Below are 20010 nucleotides of genomic sequence, written 5' to 3'. Positions count from 1 at the left end.
TAAAAAGCTGATGGCAAAATCATCTGTTGAAATGAAACAGCTATAAAAGGATTTTTTCATTTCCTGACTGAAGGAAAAAAAGAAAAAAGAAAAAAAAAAAAAAAAAAGAAAGAAAGAAAATAATGAACCACTTTTGAATCTCTAAAGTGATAGCCAGCGAAGCATCTGGGTTACATTATCTGAATCCCTTGGAAATAAGAGGGCATAACTGCTGGAAAACGCAGTTGAAAATTAGGCTCTCACACCGTTGTTCCTAATCTTTTTTTTTTTCCTTTTTTCTTTTTTTCTCCCAGGCCTTGCCTATTGCCTCTGAGAAACCCACAGGCAGAAGCCCTGGGTCTGCCCTGGCTCTGAGGGTGAAACCTGGCCAGCAGCACTGACATGATCCTGAGCAGGAACAGATCTGGATCCTCCACTGGTGTGCTCCTCTGCAACTGGTGGCTGTCACATCATGGCCAGAGCATCTCCCTTCAGGATCTTAATCTAGGGGAAAAGTGACTGAATTCTGAACCCATAGGTTCTTACACTGCCTGTTGCACTTTTCTTCCTCCTCATCTTGTTAGGAAAAGGAGGAGTTACATTTCAATTAGTGAAAATTTATTTATGATTTAATACAAGAAAAAAAAAAACAACTTGCATTCTCACTTCTAGAATCTTTCTTTGTTGATTGGAAGTTATCATAGAATTACAGAGTTGTAATTCTAGAATCTATAATTCTACGCATCATAGAATGGGTTGGGTTGGGTTGGGTGGGGTTGGGTTGGATTGGGTTGGGTTGGAAGGGACCTTAAACATCATCTAGTCCAACCCCCCTGCCATGGATAGGGACACTTGCACCAGACCAGGTTGCTCAAAGCCCCATCCAACCTAGCCTTGAACACTTCCAGGGATGGGGCATCCACAGCTTCTCTGGGCAACCTGTTCCAGTGTATCATAACACTCACAACAAAGAATTTCTACCTAGTATCTAATCTAAATCTACCCTCTTTTAGATAATATCATTACCCCTTGTCCTATTACTACAAGCACTAATAAAAAGGGCCTGCTTACGGGCTCTTTATACTGCTTACATGTTGAACTAATAGTAACAAGTTTACCAGAAAATATGCTTCCCCAGCATACTGATAAACAGGGGTATGACAGGCCTTGTTCTGACATTATGTTTTCTTATTTTAGAAAAAGATGTAAATACAGCAGAAAAACTATTCTATTTCATATATTGCTCAACTGCATAAAAGATGATTTTATTACCTTCATATGAATATTTTCAAGTGAAAGCACTGTCTTTATTGCATGTGCAAAAACAGTGAGCTGCCAAAGATTAACAGGCTCTACCATGTTGTACTAACTGAGTTTGTCTTCTTGCCAGCATCACATTCTTTCCCTAACTTTGTTTCTGAGAGAAGAACATGACTTTTTGGAATATTCCTACCATTACTATAGTCATTGATTTAGATGGAAGATATCATCTTGACTATGTGTCAATTCTGAGAGTTATTTTCTATATTGTATCACATACTTATGTCTGTTAAGTAGTTATTTTACTGTGTACACTGCCAAACCAGTGGGAATTAATGTACACAATAAAATTCAGACACCTAGTCTTGTTATCAACATTAACACTGTTAAGAGCAGGAACCAATGCTACAATGTTTATAGAAGGCCTGTCTGTGTACATGTAAATAAATTTGAATAAATTTGACAAATAGAGCTATATTTGTGAAATGATGCTCAGTATCCTCCAGAACAATTTTTAGTAAGCACTATTCACAGAGTTCAGCTGTTTTTTCCCAAAGGGAGCAATGTATATTTTGAGTTACTTGCTATTTCTGTGCATAAAGATCCTGATTTTATTTTTTTTTCTGTCTACTTAGCATACTTGAAGCTTTGTGCTAAAATGTGCAAAAACGGAGGGAACTGTGAATAAACAAATAGAATTTAATGGCTTTTAAGTGCTAAGTGACTTGGAGGGTTTTCTAAGCCTGTCAGTGGAGATTCTGTGTGGTAACTACTCATTTGCTTTATTTATCTCATTACTAAAGGAGGTTCCCTCAAATCTGTTTTAATTTTCCTTGTATTTTTCTTTCTCTACATTACTGACCTTTCTCTATTCAATTCAAAATTAAATGAGACAGACATTGCTTTAGTAAATATGTAAATTCCAGTCAGACAAAGAAATTGTGTTAGGAGCAATTGGTGATTGTATTTCTACAGCAAATCTCATGAAGATGATGAATTAAGCAATTCTTTGAAAGTGAAAAAGTAATCACAGACTTTTCTGTGACCACAAAATATGCTAAGGATATAAGCAAGAGCAGTTTGAAAAGATCTTAATACAGCACTTCATCCATGTTTGTAAATGTGTTATCTGTAGGTTTCAAAAAACTCTCTTGACCTGCCTTTCTCAAAATAAACATCCAGCTAGCAAACATTAGTGGGAATTTAGAGAACCTAAGCCTCCTTCCTACTACACCAAGGTTTTAGGAAAGATACATATGCCACAGCTTTATTGCTATTGCTTGCAAAGTTTCTCATGGCATTGCTCATCTCATATCTGCAGCCCTTATTTTCCATATCTTGGTGAGCGTTCCACAAAAGGAGCTGAAACAATTCTCTGTCATAGCCCTGAGGGTACTAATGGACTTTCTGCCCCTGCCTACCCTCCCCTGGGGCATCCTTCCACTCCTGCCCATGGCCCTGTACCCCATTTCAGCTAAGGTCAAGGTTGTCATTTCTTACCCCAGCAATTTTACAGAGGAGCCAACTTCTCCATCCCTGTCCCTGTCTCTTTTGTGGATCTCTTGGACCCACACCACCATCTCATCTCTGGCGCCATCTCCTGCTGCTTCTGACTGGGCTCCCTGAACAACCCCTGAACCTGGCACATCACTTGGCTTCTGATGGGGCTGTTGATGGATCCCTGTTACCAGCATCTAGGCCTGCCTTCCATGTCCAGCCTCCATGGGACTGCACTCTTTGGTGAGGGCATAACCTGTGCTGGGGTCACCTCAGCTTTCAGCTGTCCATCTGTCATAGAGTTGCTGGCTCTCACAGTCCCATGATACTCTCATCTTTGGCTTTCTGCTCTGAGCAACTACAAATAGCATCACATAATAAGTACAAAGAACAAAAGCTCTCTATTTTTCCCATCACTGTAATGATTCAGCTAAATAAACTCTTATTCTTTGCATGTCTATGTGAAGATTCACCAAGCTTAAATGTACAGTAGGCCTCGGTTTAGGTCTCTGCTCCCAAACAAGATCAACAAACAAGTCTTTTGGATGAATTGCCTACAATACTAGGCTGTTGAATAAAATGGGATACAGTTGGTGTTTATCAAGATTAGCTGGCTCTCCCTCAAATGTCCAGGAAATATGCTCTATAGACACTTAGCGAGTCATCATCTGCAGGTCAGATAGCTGAGAATCCTAGAGAATCCTACCTAGGCGTGAGTGTGAAATGAGTGTCCCAGTAGCCACATGTCAAGAGGAGTCAGCTGGTGATGAGACATTACTAGGAAAGCTTGATGTGCTGAAGGAACACAGTGGTCTAGAGAGCTAGGAAATATCTGAGCAGAGGATTTTAGGAGTTCGGTAACGTCTGCATACTAGACATAAGCATCGTTATCTCATTATGATTGCTACCAGTACACTACAAACCATCTTTCTGAGTGTCCCAATGGATTAGGACACAGAAATTTCTTGACTAAACATAAATTTATGCCTGCTAAGTTCCCCCCAAAAACAGTGCAAACGGTTGTAAAAACACTTGGTGATGACCCACGTGTCTACTTACAAGCATCTAGGAACTGCCCTGTTCTATCCCAGATATCTCCATGGGGTTGGCAGCTATGACACAGGATGTACAAGAGTCCTATGTCACTCTGGGGCAGCAACTGGAAGTTAGATGGGATACACCCGAATCCCACCCTTAGCTTAGAAATGACCCAGTTCAAACAGTAGCAGGCTTAAACTAAGATAAGCAAATTCATGCAGAGATTTTACCTGGTTCTGATGAGATCTGCTGCTTACAGGGCTCTGCAGGAGAAAGCTACCAGAACTACCTGTTCCCAAGTTACCTTACCTTTATACTGGCTGGCGGATATCCAGTTCTCCCCGTCCTTCCTTAAGTGGCACGGAGTGAAGTTTGTGGCACACCACTTATGCCCACATTCACTTGTTACAGCATGTACTCTTTGGCAGGGCAAACAAAGCAATCCTAACCTCCCCCGAGTGTTTGAAATCAGGAGGAGCTGAGGGCTCTTGGTATGCAGACAGAAGCACTCCGTGCTTTGTAGAACCACAAGTCCCTAATCAGAGATGTAAAGATAATGAAAACTGAAAAACTCTGGAAGCTTCTGAAGTGTAGGCATGAATATGCAGCCCAAGGGACAGTCTAAGGCTTGATTTGAGTGTGTTTGTACTTTTTACTGGAGTCTTCTTGAACCAGTGCACTAGGCCTCCATATTCAAGTTAGACATCACTCACTGAAAAGCAATATTAGATAAAGGCAATGGGGATATCTGGGCAGCCCTAGTATAGAAATATTTTATTTCTGATGACTTATTAGGACTGGCTGAAGCCATTTGGTTTGTTCAGCCCAGAGCAGAGCAGGCTGAGGGAGGCCTCATGGCGGCCTGCAGCTCCCTCACGAGGGGAGCGGAGGGGCAGGCACTGAGCTCTGCTCTCTGGGGACAGCGACAGGACCCGAGGGAACGGCATGGAGCTGGGACAGGGAAGGGTCAGGCTGGGGAAAGGTTCTGCACCCAGAGGTGGTTGGGCACGGGGACAGGCTCCCCAGGGCAGTGGTCACAACACCGAGCCTGCTGGAATTCAAGCACATTTGGACAATGCTCTTAGATGATTTAACTATTAGGTTGCCCTTTCTGGGGTCAGGAGTTGAATGGCATTGTTTAAAAATATGTTTAAAAGTCTTGAATAAGGAAAGGTGATGTCGCCTTTCTCTTTTCAATCACCAGACAGGTTTACCTTATTTTGGAAGCGATCCTTTCCTGGGAGATACTATAAAAAAAGTCGTAACTCCCACTATCTTTGATCATTTCTACATTATCAAAGCTTCTGCTGAGCAAAGAAAAGATCAGAAAGGTTATCTGGCCATGTTTCTCAATGCAATGAATTGATCAATGCTACAAAGCCTATTTGAGAAACTAGGCGATCAAATTCCTCTAGGCAGGTTTCAATAAATATGTGACTCCATCCATGACCCTTTTCTCTCTATTTCCAATTAATATTTTAATGAGCAAATTTTCTTTGAAGATCCTCTTGAGGAAACAGCAAATTTTATTTGAATGGAGAGAAAATCTCTTAAAAGTAAATTTTATATTTCTTTTTCGATTAACAGTTGCCTTGGAGCTTGGTTGAAAGAATTTGATTGATCTGGTCAGATATATCAAGTCACACAGAAAACCTAATAAAACTGTGTATATTATTCATTAACCTATCCTGAAAAGGACAGCACATAAAAATGTAAAGATTTTAATGTAAAATTCAGGTACTGCATTATATTCAACAAGTAGGCAGACCATGTAAATAAAGCTTGTCTGCTACAGAAAAAGCGGATTTCTCTTTTGGAGGTTTGGTGGCACTATAAAGAACTTTCTTTTCATAGACTCTGGTTCCTTTATGCTGATTTCTGCATACCAAGAAAGCTAGCACCAAGCAAATGCTCACCTTCATAAATGCTATCACGTCTTCTATACTCTTTATTTTGCCAGCCAGTACTGTAGGAAATGTTCCACATAGAGAAAAGCAATGGTAGATTTGCAGGAGTTAGCAAATACACCAGCCAAGGAATTTTCTGATGGCCACCACCAAGTAGCCCTGCAGCTCAACTGTCAGTGCTTCACCCCTCCAAAGAGTAGACAGGGCCCCAGATTCCAGCAGTCACATCTCACCCTCACCCTCCCCTTTCCTCCAGAGCTTTGCAATGCTCAGACAAACCACCTGGATGTAGCTTGGGTACATGTCGTGGTCATTCCTTTTTCTGCTTGGAGCTCACCAGCACGTGAAGGGTGGCAGCGTGGTGAACCAGAGTGCAGGTAGACCAGGGTGCTGGCAGTCCTGAGGAGCACACCCTATTTGCAGCACTACACCCAAAGCTTGCCTCATCAGTGCTGCCCACCATTGCCCTTGCTGCTCTGCCTTCAAATCCCACCACAGTACACAATGCCACCTCTACCAACTTGTGATGTAAATGGGTTCCTCCAAAGCTCTAGTATCTGCCAAGATTGCCCAGGAGTGGTCACACTTATAGTTCATTATAAAGCTCTAATATGTAGTTAATGACAACAAATTTTCTGCAATGCCAGTTGGTATTTTAATAGCCTTAATAATAGCACATATTAGTGGCATTATTATTTGCTTTTGTAACATCCATCTTCACTGTACTATGCCAGCAGTAACTGATGAATGCACATCCTAGGAAAATCATCTGCCTGGAGCTGACTTCTCAGAGTAGGGCTTTAACCTCAGGGAAAAGAACTGTGAGTTTGGGATGGGTAGGAGAGAGATTTGATGCTCTTTTGGACTTACATAACTGCTTCCAGATTCTGCTGATGCAGAAAGCAGCTTAAAAATAGATAATTCCACTTGGGCTATTGCTGTGCCGGCTACTCAGCCAAGAACAGCAGACCTGCTGCACAAGCCAAGCTGCCAAGAGGTAGGAATCCAAGATGGGGAGATGCCAGTGTGCCATCTCTCAGATTGTGTTGTTTTATCCATTCTGCATATGACTGGAAAAGTTATTAGCAAGAACAGATGAAATGACCGGTATTACTGGGTCACTATATCAGTTCTGGAGTGTCTAATGAGCAGCTTGCTAGCAGTCTCATATATTCAAGTACAGGGAAAAAGTAAGAAACTAGGCCAAATATTGTTTTAGGTCTTCTATTTGGCCTTGAATCTTCTGTTTTACCCAAAATATCATGTAATCATAGGCCTTATCTATCAAGTTGGCAAGATAAAACTTTAGGACTGTCGACATCAGAATGAAGAGCAAAACCAAATTCTATAGCTTTCTGGTGAGGTCAGCTCCTGGCAAATGCTATAACTACAAGGCTGCTGCTCAAAAGAGGGTCTTCAGCACCTCTAACAGGAACCCATACTCCAGTGATGCTGTGGACTCCCATCTGGGGCAGATGTTGGCCAGTTTTGTGCTGAGCACTTGGTTCAAGTTCAGCATTTGTCTTCTTTCTATTTGCTATGTGCTTGGTCCACACACTGAGCATCAATGTCCCTACGTCCTACACAGATCATCTTTCACTGGCACCATGCTTCTTCCTCTGTGTGTTTAGGAATCTGGTTAGGATTAGAGAGTTTGTGCTAGTTTTAGACACTCTGTTTTGCTATGTAATACCTATCTCAACCCATAGTAGCTCCCAGGATAATGACCAGTTTGACACAGTCACCCAGGCTCCTTCCTTTGGCTCTGTGTTGATAGTCAATCCTTTGTTTTTCTCTATCTATCTGCTGAGAGAAATGGTCCCAGCACACAAGTCCCACATGGCTGTATCCCCATTTCATGTTCTTCCTGGTTCCTTCTCCCCTGCCCTGAAATGCCTGTGAGGCCATGGCAGCATCAAGCAGAACCTGCAACCTCTACCTGGGCACCACTAAAATCATCGAGACAATTTTCTTGGAAAAAAATCCACCGGAAAAGCCGAGGACTGAATTGGCAGCTGAATGCTATTTTTCACATACCAACTGATTTTTTTTCCTATTGATTGGCAATTAGCCTGTTCTAAAACACTCAGGGTCAAATTCCCAGCTGGCGTAAGTCAGAGAAGTCCCACTGACGTCTCTGATTTATTTTCCAAATGGTTTAAAAATTCAGCAGGAGCTTTAAAATGCCAATGTTATACATCAAACAGCTGGCTAAAACTCACAAATTTAGCATATTTTCTATAATGCTCTTTGACATTAAGTATTCCTTATGGACTAGATAGAATAAATACAGGTACTAGAGAGAGTATTGTGAAGTCTTTTCAAAAAAAAAAAAAAAAAAGTGAAAGATTTTATTAACATGTTTTAAGGATGAGTCAAATGTGGATACAAATTTTACATTTTGTGCCCTTTCTGTCTTTTATAGATGTGTGTCAATTACCATAATGAATCAAATTTCAGTTTTAGGAGTCCTGCACATTTCTTGAATGGAAGTTTGACACTGTTGTCATGGTGACTGGAAGGATTTTGCCAGCTTTCAGTGGTAGTGAACTTCATCCCTTGTGAAGCCCAGTTCCCCAGCAGGTGTGGGTATCGTCTATGTGCAATTCTCATGACACAGTTCCTGCATTTCTGTTCCACTTCTCTTTTCAGTTTTGCTTGTCAAAATATGCAGCATGTTGCCATCCCAGATGAAAGTTCTAATGAAACTAAAGGCCCAGGAGCTGAGTGCCCTTGGGGGAAATTGGGTGGTAAAGGAAGGCAAGAGAAGCTCCATATTCTGTGTTTTCTCTTGTTTCAAAGGTATAGTCTGAGGAGATAAACAAACATTGCCAGCACTTATTTCATAAGTTCTGGGAAATCTAGTATCAGGCCTGCCTCTAAGATCTACATGTTTTAGGAAACTGTTGTAAGTCATCTAATTCCAACTGCAGTTTTTCCTGTGCTTCCTTCAGTTGCCAACTAAGCAGAACTGGTCTGGGGCTGCACTTCAGAGTCCGTATCCTATTTCTGGACATCGGTACAGACATGCTAAGTTTCCTCCATCTGCTCCACCTTGTTGTGGAAGTGAGTCACTGCTACTGAAGTCTATATTGTAACAAGAGAAGAACATGATATATGTGATGTAGAGAAGAAATATTTCATTCTACCAGCCAGAAACTCATGTAGATAAAGACAAGACCAGGCTGGAAATTGCATGTTTTCTTTTATTTTACATGGATTGAAAATATAACAAAAGATTTTTTTTTTATTTTAATAGACTCAGATTCTTTTTTTTTATATTTAGAATACAAGAGATCATGACGCAGAATATAAAAAATATATATATAAAAAGTGTGTTATTTTTATAAAAGCAATATACTCAGGAAACTCTAGAAAAGCATTTTACTACCTATAGAAACACCACTTCCTTCTTAGACCCAGGAGTTACAATTAAATCTTCAGTATTCCTGTTGCCTTAACTGAATGCTAGTTAAGTCTAGGTTGTTTTCTAATAAAGAGTGATTTCCTTGGTAGCAGAGACATGTAGTAGTCTTTACTTCAGAAATCCAGTCTTTTAAACTAAGGATATTTCCCTCAATGCTGAGCAGCCATTTCTGCTCCCACTCTCTGGGAGAAACACGCATATGTCCCATTTGCTTAACACAGATCGCTCTGATAGATGCAGAGATGACCAGAAAAGATGGGATAATTTTAACAACCTGTGTCCGAAGGTCTGGGAATAGGTTAGGCATTTCTTTGCTGAAGAGCTCCATGAGACTTATTCCATGTTCCCCATGTGGCAGGAAAATGCAGAACTGCTCCAGCCCTAAACACATCTAAAGAGAACCAGTGCTCAAGCCTTCATCAGCCACATCCAGTGAGGGTTAAAGAAAGAACTACATTTTCTACAGTCACACCTAAGGTGCAACTGCAGCCAGTCCTGGCAGATTTCAAGATAATCTTTCTTATCTGCTGAGAGAAAATCCTTACAAAAACACATATCTCAGGAAGAACTAATAAGCTCCTGTTTTCTAGAACTGATATTTACCCCAAATCCTAGCAGAAACTAGATTTGATGTCATTATTAGCACATACAGTTATAATATCCTTGGAATAGCAGAACCTTGACTTTCTTTCCAGGAGGCTCGCCTTTACTGAATGTCAGAACTTGTCTGAATAAGGATCTCAAGCATGATGTTTTGATAAGATGGTGCTGCAACACTTCTGTCCAATATTACTTTAGGAAAGAACTTGAATCTTAACCTCCTGCAATGCGTGTTACTAAGTGATAATTAGATGTTCCAGTTCATGCCACATTTCACCTTTTCCACCCTCTCAAAACAGCTACAAAAAATCCTGAAGAATCAGAAGAACAAAAGTCTATAACAACAGTCAACATCTCACTTCAAAACACTGAGGAAGTCACATACACATGTAGTTGACACTTTGTTTCCCATAGAAAGTCCATCAGTGAAAACTCATCTGAGTACTGAGTAATCATCCCCATTGATTAATTTCACCAGTTCACATAGCAGAGACAAGCCACAATATTTCTGAATTTGCTACAGGTTTGAATCCTTTTCTTTTTTTCTTTTTCTTTTTTTTTTTTTTTATTTTAACTGGGCCTGTTTTCAGAAAATACTGCATCCTCCCCAAGCAGGAGTCTTGTAGAAAAAGATAAAAGATAAATTAAGATTTAAATGTAATTCTGTAATTTTCTTGAAATGGTACTCCTCAAACTTCCAGCAGTGAAGAACAAGGTGGAAGTATACACAAAAATATACAAGTCTGTAATTTGCTGCGTTATTGTCAAGACAATAACTATGGTGATTAAATTATTCAAGGTCAGCATAAAATAATCTGTCATAACAGAGTACTAAGGCTCAGATAGGTACTTTAGCTTTAATCCCCTCTACATGAAAATAAGAATAACAGAAACAAACATCTAACTGATTAGATGTCCTATTCCCTTCGATTTCAAAACAATATACAATTACAATGAGTGTGTCATGCATCTGTACAGAGTTTATATGCTGTATCTAATAGTTTTTTTTTTTTCTGTAAGTTTAACCATCATTTCAGCAAGTTAAGCACCTGAATTATGCTAAGGCAAACCTATTTTGCACTTGACTGTCAATCTGATACACAGCAAGGCCCCAGCCTGGGATTAAGATCAACATCCAGACATCTGGAACTGGCTGAGTGATAAAGAAAAATCCTTGTCTGCAAGATCAAGCAGCAGAAATGGGCAAGAAGGTACAGCATTACCCTTCAGCTGCCTCCAGGCTAATGTGAGGAAAATGGTTTAGTTCTGAATAAATTAGGATGGTTGAGACAACGGCTGCCTACATGAGATCAGAATTTCTGATTTAATTTGAAACACTAACTTAACCTTGCTGTTGTTTGGATCTGTTCGTTCAGATCAGAATTTCTGATTTAATTTGAAATGCCTACTTAACCTTGCTGTTACTTGGATCTGTTCCTCGTAACTGGCTACACATGCAGATGGGGTTTGCCTGATTGGATCTAGATGAAGGAATGAGACCATGAATTTTACAGCCTCTTCACCGTATGACTGTAATCAGGTGCCAGCTTCAAACATCTGTCCTTTTCCAAGATGACAGTAAATGGGAGCAAAAAGAGAAGATATCTTTATCGACATAAAGCCAGTGAGAAATACAGTACAGGGTTTTAATACTAGACATTACCACAAATGGAACTTCTGAATTACCTGAAATTCAGAATCAGTATGAGATTTCCCATTTCAGAGTGATTCATGGAACAGCCTAGGAGGGTCATCAGCAGCCGGTAATGTCAAAGCAGTTTTCCTGTATGTCCTGTTCTCATTCGCAGCTTTTCAATAAGGTTGCCTCTGCTAAAAGACTAGATGTACTGAAAACTGTACCCTGTTTCCAGTATTAGTGAGACACATGCAGATATTTAGCTGATGGTTGTTAATCTTTTGTTTATGTGAAAGAACACAATGTTATCCTCATATCTTATACCAACAAATATTGTTAAATACCAAATCACAGAGAGTATTACTATTATTATAATTATCTAAATGCTTAGTAACCTATCAAAACCTTTAACAACTTAGATAATTAAGATTTTGTTTTAGATGCTTTTTAGATATTTACATATTTTTAGGTATTTTTTGTATTTAGATACCCATACAGGTATTTTCAAAACTTTTTTTCCTTGCAATGTATGCCTTCATCCATCTGATTTATTGTAGGAATGTTCTAGCACAGAAGAGGCACCCATCAAAGTCTCAAGACCCTTGCAGGGTCTTATAATTCCCTAGGAGACACCCAGTTCAATACAAGGTCTATGGAAACCAAGGGAAGCTTAATATTGACTCCATATGGCTTTGGCTTAGACCATCAAAAGACCATTGACTAAAATATTTCCATGATTATCAGCTATCCTCTGATGTTTAATTCCATATATTATTATTTTCATGTGCAATTACTAAGAAATGTTTAAGCTCAAAAGACATGAAATAATCATGAACTGTACTATAATAAAAGAAAGTATTAGTTATACTTAAAAACATTCATTCTCATTTATGTATAGAGATTAGTAAACTTTGTCACTATCATTTAGTGAGTAAAATAACATAAACTGGTCTCTAATCCTCTGCAGCGAAAAAGCCTACAGCTAGAACAATTTGTTTCACTCTGAGTTTCACTCTATTCACTTATTATGAGATGCTGCATTATGTTCTACATGCCATGTGTGATGGTTTTAACCAGGCAGCTGCTGAGAGCAAAGGCACAGGTTTTCAGGCCTATTTAGGTGCCTAACTCCTACTGCAATCCATAAAATAATTTGGCCATCATAACAGTTCTGACATGCCTAAATCTTAAGGGTGTTGACACCAAAAAAGAATCCACAGTCTGAAGTCTAGGCATTTTCATTTTTTTTTGGTTGTTCTATGACAGTTAAATCCCAAGATGTTTTCAAATACCAGCACATCACCTGATAATTGTGAAATATAGCCAATAGGAAACATAGGCAATAGGAAACACAAAGAGACGAAAACAGAAATCCAAAAAGTTATAAAACTGAAACCAGAAACACTCCTTACAGGAGCATAGAAGAGAGGGTGGTCTGATCACAGTGGTGCAGCTGATAGGAGTTGATGCCAGCTCTCACACAGCCTGAATCTCTGGCCTGAAAAGGAGAGGGACGCTAGCAGAAAAGCCATAAGCTGGTTCAGCTTTTCCATTGAGAACAGTTAGCATGTACATGGGGTAACCTGCTGTGGTTTGGGAAGTACCACATCACTCAGCAGTTGGTCACTAGCACACCAAAAATGTGTGCTAATTTGTCCTCACAAAATCATCTGGGCTGCCCATACCATTTAAAAAGAGAAATTGAAACTTGTTAGATACTTCTGAAATAGCTGAAAATCAGGTTTTGTTCCATTGGTCTGTGCTTTGCTGGTTGCCTTCCTGGGCTGTAATAATCAAGAATTATAATTCCCAATGAAACTTGGATTTTGAGGTCTTCCTCTGAATATATAATAACAGGAGAGCACTTGAAAAATTATTTATGTTGTTGAGGGGAAAAACAGGCAAACAAGTAAAGAAAACTTGTATCTCTCAATGGAAGGAAGCAGTACAGCAGAGCTGTTTTGTACTTCCTTAGAAAGGTATCGTACCTCTGACTAAAGAGGAAACACGGCCCAGATCCAAACCAGGACTTACATGCCTGGCTTAAAACTGAGGTGGGATATAGGCACCTCTGACCAAACTGCCATCTTTAACAGCTACTGCTCAAGTGTGACTTCAAAAACAGCTAAACCCTACTGATAAACCCTAAAGTCATCCTCAGGAAGTGCCCCTATCCCCACCAAATATGTTTGCTTCTAATTTAGTTGTCCCAGTTCAATTGATATATTGGGTGAGAGAAACCTGGGCCTGGAGAGCTGGATCCATGCCAGAATACTACAGAATATAATAACATTTACATAAGATGCATTAATGTAGTGTAGGCAGGTACAACTTTATCATATAGAATAATAGAATCATAGAATATCCTGAGTTGGAAGGGACTGATAGGGATCATCAAGTCCAACTCCTGGCTCCACACAGGACCACCCAAAAATCATACCCTGTGTCTGAGAGCACTGTCCAAACACTTCTTGAGTTCTGGCAGGCTTGGTGCTGTGACCACTGCCCTGAGGAGCCTGTCCCAGTGCCCGACCACCCTCTGGGTGCAGAACCTTTCCCTAACACCCAGCCTGACCCTCCCCTGTCCCAGCTCCATGCCATTTTTTATCCTGTTAGCATGTCTCTCAGTCCTACATCAGAAGCAGAATGCTAAAAAAAAAATCAATCAGAAGATTTCTACTTTTCCTATCAAGAGTGTGCTTAAAAAAAAAAAAATAATAATAATTTTTTTGAAAGATACAGTCTGAATTTCATTTATATATTTTTTTCTTTTAAAGAAGGATCATTCTAAACTCAATTTATTTCTTATTCATTGGCTGAGGTCTAGTCCCCGTCTCCCTTAATTTAAAAGGAATTTAAAATATTTCTGCAAAGGAGTTCAAGGAGTTCTGTCAAAAAAAAAAAAAGTTTTTCTTACATGTCTTCAAGAGCTCTTTTAAGATAGTGTTTGTTTTACAATAATTTGTTTAACACAGCTATTATGACAATAACTCACCGAGGTTAGATATGAGGATAATAGCATATGTTTGAAGAATTAAAAGCTGCTAAGAGGTGCAAAACCACAAAGCTCTAAGCCTGACGATCCTTAAAGTTCTGGAACAAAATGGATAATGAAAGCCAGTGGGAATTACTGCTTCTTTGCCTGGGTCAAAAAGAAAAAGAAAAAAAGAAAAGGAAAAAGAAAAAGAGAAAAAGAGAAAGAAAAAGAGAAAGAGAAAGAAAGAGAAAAAAAAAAAAAGAAGAAAAAGAAAAAGAAAAAGAAAAAGAAAAAGAAAAAGAAAAAGAAAAAGAAAAAGAAAAAGAAAAAGAAAAAGAAAAAGAAAAAGAAAGAGAAAAAAGAAAAAGAAAGAGAAAGAGAAAAAAGAAAAAGAAAAGAAAAAAGAAAAAGAAGGGAACTCATCTTAGTTCTCATAGGTCCCTTATTGGTTTTGCAGCTATTTGTCTGTTATTTTTTCAGCTATAGAGATTCTAATATAAAGACAATTATGTCACATATACTTTATGTGTGCATATGAATATTTATATATTCATATACCAGTAACCAGTTTGTAATTGCTTCACACAAGTAAATTCTCTTTCAGAAATACTTAACCCCTTGAAACTAACCACTCTATGTTTTGTTTTTTTTTTCAGTCTGAAAAATATGCAATATGTAAGCAGCCCACATTAATGAATGAATTCGGGATGAGTTACGTGTAACTAATGTAAAGGATTGTCAGGAGATTTTATACAGAAAATGCAAACCTTGTGGAAGTGCAGAATTTTGCAAATGGCCTTATCAATCTGCACTCCCCAGAAAACATTGCAGCCTGTAGATGTAGAAAGTATCTACGATGTATGCTAGAAATGCAGGTGCTGACAGCATGGCTGTGTGGCAAGAGCATGGGGGTCTGGAGCTGATGGAGATGCTCCAGGGGCTTGCTTTTGTCATTTGACCCAGCTGGGAGGAAGTTCAGCCCTCCTATTCACATGGACTCTGACAGAAGTCATGGCTGAATATTCACAGAAATTGGCTGAAGTAATTGAATTTGCTGAGGAACACTGAACACTTACCTTCAGCCATTTATTCTCAAAATGGCTGGGTTTTCTTTACTATCTGCCAGGAGAAAAGTGGCCCAGAACACCCACTTCACACAGCTCTGAGGACAAAGTCTTTTCTCCTGACAAAAAATGTGGTTGTCTGAAGGCTTCAGGACACGTTGGGGCTTCAGACATAAATCTTTGAGTTTAATGTGGCTAAGTCTGATATCACATGATACAAAGCCTCTGTACTTGATCTAAACAGCCTGCTTCACTTTACTTGCCCATGCACAGACACAGATAGAGGTCTTGTAACCAGACAAATTGCTGGGCAGCACTGCTATACCTAGTCTGGGCTGACTGATGTGCAGGTCAGGCCCTAGCAGATTTCCTGGTGTTTTATCCAACTGGAAAGGAATCTGATGAGGGTGACAAATCCTGAGGAACTGTCTCCCAGAATGCCTGGTATTAGCCATGGACTTCCTTCCCTACCGCGGGGTTGCCCGTAAGCCTCACAAGGCCTGGTTGAACCAGGAAGAATGGCGTGTTGTGTGGTCATCCTGGCTGGGGGACAGCAGAGTGATTAAGCAGTCAGCTCTGCTCTGCTGACTCCTCAGAACTGGTGCAGTTAAGGTCTATTAATAGGGTAAAATGAAGATCTCGCACACTGCATTTAAATCAGGCACAGGCTTACTTCTGACGAAGTTAAACTCATCTCTTTCCAAATAACAATGCCTGCAGCTCCCAAAGCAGCACTCTCTCCAATAGTGTTAATAAGATCTCGCTACAGCGAAAAGAGTAAAGACATCACTGTCAGGGTAATTCGGCATTTCACAGCCTTTCTAAAGCAATCCAATGGTTATTTATGTGGCACTCCTTTGGAGTGCATTTTCTTTTCATACTGGTTCCTATAAACCAGTTTTTATTGTGTTTCAAGGCTTGTTGTCTAGAGTACAAAGATTATTAAACATAAGCCAATCTTTGCAGACTTAGCTATTACCTGAGATACCCGAGAATAAACAAGTGAGCAAACACTGGGAAAAGAGTGCATTTTAATTCACTTTGATGAAAAAAGCAATTGCAATTATTTGGTATCTCATTATTACTAAAAACAACTAAAATCTTTTAATTAAAGTGGAATTTTTAACATGAGAATTCCCAAAAGCATTTAATTGGTTCTGGTTTTGCTGATAAGAGAAGAAGAGAGACATTCTCCCATGTCAATCAGCTATTTTCCAGTCCCACTCCAATTTGAAAGCTGTGATTCCAAAGGCGTGCATTGTTCATACTGCTTTCCCTAGGAACTCACAGTTTCTTATAAAAACCCTAGAAAAGGTTACCATAAATAGACACACACTATAGGAGGGTGAATGCTGGTATTGTGCAACATTAAATGAAAGAGAAAATGTGGCTCTTGATAACTCTTAAGAATTTCAGTTTGTTTTCATGCTCTATGTTTGTTTCAGAAAGATGTCTTTCACTACGCTTTTCCCTCAAATTGCAGGCTCTAAGAGAAGGGTATTAGCTGCATGGATGTTTATCCCTAATTTGACCAGTGATTAAGAATCAGCAACAAGTAAATTACGATGCCACAAGCACTGAAGATGAAAGACCATTGATATGCAAGTGACTCCCTAGATACCATGGTAGATTTAAGGGAGATTGAGGGCCACATCACATGAAGAATCAAAGTAGAAAATCTTCACTGGAATTGGCTTCCTAAGGGGGAAAAGAGGTGGAAACTGGGCATAAAATGGCAAGGGGGTTACACAGCAGTCTGCAGCAGTTCTTGATGCCCATCTATCTTCTTGCAAAGCTAAGGAAGGGCAAGCTGGATAAAACCAGCAAAGCAGATGCCTATGCTTCCTTCAAGTCTGTCTAGGAATGAGATGAGCAAATAACTCTTCCGCTTTGCAGCAGGCTCCCTGCTGAAAGATTCAGTTATCCTCACCGTCATCGATCCACATCTTTCAGAGTTAGGTCAAAACAGTGGTCAGGTATAGGAAAGGAAGCTCCCTAGCTCAAAAGCAAAACCCAAACAAAACACAGCATGGACAGCCAGAGGTACAAAATAGCATTTTCTGTCATCACTGTATTTTGTCCATATGTGAACTGCATTGTTTCTAGTCTGCCACTTGATTAAGCTGTCACGCATGGTAAATTGATAATACGGACTGTGCATGACCACAGAATTTATATAAATAGCGTGTTTTACTCCTCTTCCGCAAGCCCACTCAGATATGCAATGGCCTGCCCATGCTGTGGGACCCTTTCCCACTTCCCCCATCCCCAGCATATGATATGGACTTTGTCCCACAAGACACAAAGAGGCCCAAAGCCAGGTCTTCAGACAAGAACAGGCGTATGCTTTCCACCTGGAGTAAGTGGGTGATGATAATGCTAGGGGAGTAGTGGGACCTACTAGGAGGGTGAGTTAATTCTCCCTCCCAGACAAGCTACCAGCTTCAGATTCTGTACCTGGGCTGAAAGAACGAACTCAGCCTTTAAGAAGTGAATACAGCTCACTTGCTAAACTCTGAAATACAGAATTTGAGACCTGCTGGTAGAGCAGCCGGTGTCTAACAAGAAGAGAGAGATTATGCTGCTTTATCACAGGAAACCTGCTGTCTTCATCCAATTTCTAGGAGGATGTCCAGAACCAAGTAAAGAAGGGCTAGGTTAAGACATTTGTTTTAAAAACAGTTGTGTGTTTGTGTGTTTGCAGCTGCTGTGACAAGTACTCCTTGCTTCTGGTGCACTGTTTGTCTATTCTGAGGTAGGCATGGAAATAAATTACATGTTTTTGAGATGGAGCCATGTGTCCATGACTCCTGGTTTCAATACCTAAGCTGAGTAAGTTGCTTAGTTGTAACACTGAGCAAGTTGCTAACATCCCCGCCTCAGTTTCCTTTCTATAAAAGGGGCAACTATCTGGGGATTAGTTAGTGATTGCATACCTGAGAAGAAGAAAGTACATCGGGGGGATTAATGTATTAACTGCATCCTACATACTACATCAGATTGCTGAAATCCTTTTAATCCATTCAAATGCATGTTTGAGTATAGCACAGTGCTGAAATAAAGCTTTTTTTTGTTTGTGTGTGTGTGTTTGTTTGTTTGTTTGTTTGTTTAAAAAAAGGGTATTTGAGACTGCATTTTTTCTTCAGAACATTGAGCTCTTCAAGCATGTGGACAATTAACATGAACCAGCAGAGCTGGAGCTGGTTGGAGGTTTTCCATCCCAATGTACCATCTGCAAGAATGGTTAAAGCATAAACGCAACCCACATTGTTCCAGCAAGAGCTTACGACAGAGAGAAAAAAAATAAAGGTTCATCTCCATAACCTAGTCAACTATACACAAATACAGGCAAAACACAACCTTTGGATATCATGGAGAAAATCCTTATGGATTCATTCACCATAAATTCAGAAAAGTGCAAAATGTTTTCACTGCTTCCAAGCAATTTCTTAATGCTGATGGAAGGATACAGGGCTGCACCACCATCCCAGAGCCAGGGAAGTTCATTGTTCCCCAAAACTTCACTCTTTAGGCAGGAACCAGAGCACTTCTGAACACAGAAATTGTAATTGTGGCAGTCAGGGTTAAACAGCATCCCTGCAGGCCCCTTGTTCTTCTTTTCATTCCTAATGCAATTGTTTCCTTCATAAAAGCTTTTGCACTTTTTTTAAAGGAAAATCTGACTTAATGTTCAACAGCAGCTGCTGAAAAAAATCCCTTCCATTTGAGAAATGAGTTTCCTGGCCTTTTTCCTGTAAACATCTTTTGCATCCCAGTCGCAGTCCCACTGAGGGCTCCAGTACTCCCAGTCTATGGCTGCTAATCCACGGAAGTCCTTAGCTGGGGTGGAATAGTTAATGTCACAGCTGCCTTTCTCCAGATGAGTTTGCAAACTGAAGTTCTGTGATCAGCCGCCACTAACAGGGATTTCCTGTGATGTGTACTGAGGATAATAGCCAAGCTTATTAAAATAAAATATGGTCACGTTCTGCCCTCTTGCTTTAGCTAATGGGCTCCCAGTTACACGGAACATTTTCAGGTTCAGCACTACGCTGAAGGGAACACAGGTCTCTCGGTGCATTCCAGGCAGCTATAAAACATTTCCTCTCCAAAACTGGTGGTCAGACTGGTTTCACGGCAGCAGAAGCCTGGAGGAGTGAGATGCACAGTCAGGCCAGGGGCTGAAATGTGAACGATGAATAATAGTACCCCATTTCCAGGGACTGTTTTCAAGACTTAGAGGACAACATCACAGAATCACAGAATTTCTAGGTTGGAAGAGATCTGAAGATCGTCGAGTCCAACCTCTGAAACAACATGACACGGATCTTTCAGTTTGTCTGTAAAACATAACAGAAGAGGCATTAATACTTATTCCATATACATCTATATGAACTGGCATCAGCCATATCTAAGGTATCTGCCATGCTAACACTGAAGAAACAAAGTGGGCACAATCTATACCAAACAAAGTGGTAGATTTTCAGAGTAAGATCTGTGTATCAGCCCACAGTAGCTTGTCTCATCAGTTCAGGTCTTACTGAAATCATGGAGGATGCTGCCATCACTGCAGTGGGCCCCAGGGTGCCTTAATGGCTGTGGCTGCTGTAGATGAAAAGGTTGAT

The 20010-nt window shown here is 40.0% G+C and overlaps 1 protein-coding gene and 1 pseudogene across 3 annotated transcripts in view; both read right to left on the bottom strand.

Annotated features, from left to right (window-relative positions):
* The window catches only part of LOC311444632 (hyaluronidase PH-20-like), a 48392-nt gene extending 44322 nt beyond the window's left edge, over positions 1-4070 (bottom strand). For both annotated transcript variants that reach the window (XM_084535904.1, XM_084535908.1), the window contains exon 1: positions 4005-4070. The gene's annotated coding sequence lies outside the window, so the exon portion shown is untranslated. The remainder of the gene's footprint in view (positions 1-4004) is intronic.
* Positions 4071-14413: 10343 nt separating this feature from the next.
* On the bottom strand, positions 14414-19506 carry LOC311430452 (hyaluronidase-4-like; annotated as a pseudogene). Its single transcript has 3 exons — positions 18673-19506; positions 16059-16148; positions 14414-14437 (listed from the first exon to the last, which is right to left on the bottom strand). The product of its transcript is annotated as a hyaluronidase-4-like (transcript).
* Between the last annotated feature and the right edge of the window lie 504 nt (positions 19507-20010).

This window comes from Aythya ferina (assembly GCF_964211825.1).
Source record: "Aythya ferina genome assembly, chromosome: 1".
Lineage (NCBI taxonomy): Eukaryota > Metazoa > Chordata > Aves > Anseriformes > Anatidae > Aythya > Aythya ferina.
The sequence above is the reverse complement of the archived record's forward strand: the minus strand, read 5'-3'. Positions and strand labels throughout refer to the sequence as shown.